Raw genomic sequence first — 803 nt, 5'->3', positions numbered from 1 at the left:
TTCACAAAATCTCAATATACAAATATGTTTGCGGATGCACCGAGGTGAAAATATTTAAAAACTGAATTATCTATAATTCTCCAAAAGGAGAGAGAAAAGGGAAAATGTGGTAGTAAATTTACATTGTTGTCCACTCTAGGGTGCCTTCTGTTTCCCAGGTCTCCTGGTCTAAAATGTTTTTCTGCATAAAGGCAAACTTGGAGAACAGATTTGAAGTTGCGAAGGTGGTACTAGTCAAAGGTTTCTCCAACACTTCTGCTGTTCGTGTTAGGTAGGAATCACACTTACTGCACCTGATATTCTCTAATGGTCTCCCATCTAGGTACTAATCAGGCTTATCACTGCTTAGCTTCCAAGGTCTGATGAGATCGGGCATGACCAGTGAAATGTGGCAGTAATTGATCCAAATATCACAAATGAGAGAGTGAGGTTATTGGCATATACCCAGATAAGAGTACTTCTGCTGTCCAGTTAATTGCACAGGTCCTCTATTACTCAGGCATTGCAGAGAGAAATTTACTGTCAACTGGATGAGAGGGTACTGAGGTCAGATTGATACATAAGGAAAAGGGTAGGGGCTCCACCTTCTGCTGTTCACTGTCATATAGTAAATTATAGCGGACAGCGAATGAGAGAGTCAAGCTACCCAAGCCTATTGAAATAGAAAATGAAAGAACAGAATACCGTATATGGTTGTAAGTGTTAGTAGCGCAGATGGTATGTCAATAGTATTGGATACACATTGGGGTATATTTACTAAGGTCCCGATTTTGACCGAGATGCCGTTTTTTTCATCAAAGTGT

The 803-nt window shown here is 40.1% G+C and overlaps 1 pseudogene; it reads right to left on the bottom strand.

The window, feature by feature from the left end:
- Positions 1 to 281: 281 nt before the first annotated feature.
- LOC134939020 (5S ribosomal RNA) lies at positions 282 to 400 on the bottom strand (annotated as a pseudogene).
- Between the last annotated feature and the right edge of the window lie 403 nt (positions 401 to 803).

This window comes from Pseudophryne corroboree, chromosome 6, assembly GCF_028390025.1.
Source record: "Pseudophryne corroboree isolate aPseCor3 chromosome 6, aPseCor3.hap2, whole genome shotgun sequence".
Classification (NCBI taxonomy): domain Eukaryota; kingdom Metazoa; phylum Chordata; class Amphibia; order Anura; family Myobatrachidae; genus Pseudophryne; species Pseudophryne corroboree.
The sequence above is the reverse complement of the archived record's forward strand: the minus strand, read 5'-3'. Positions and strand labels throughout refer to the sequence as shown.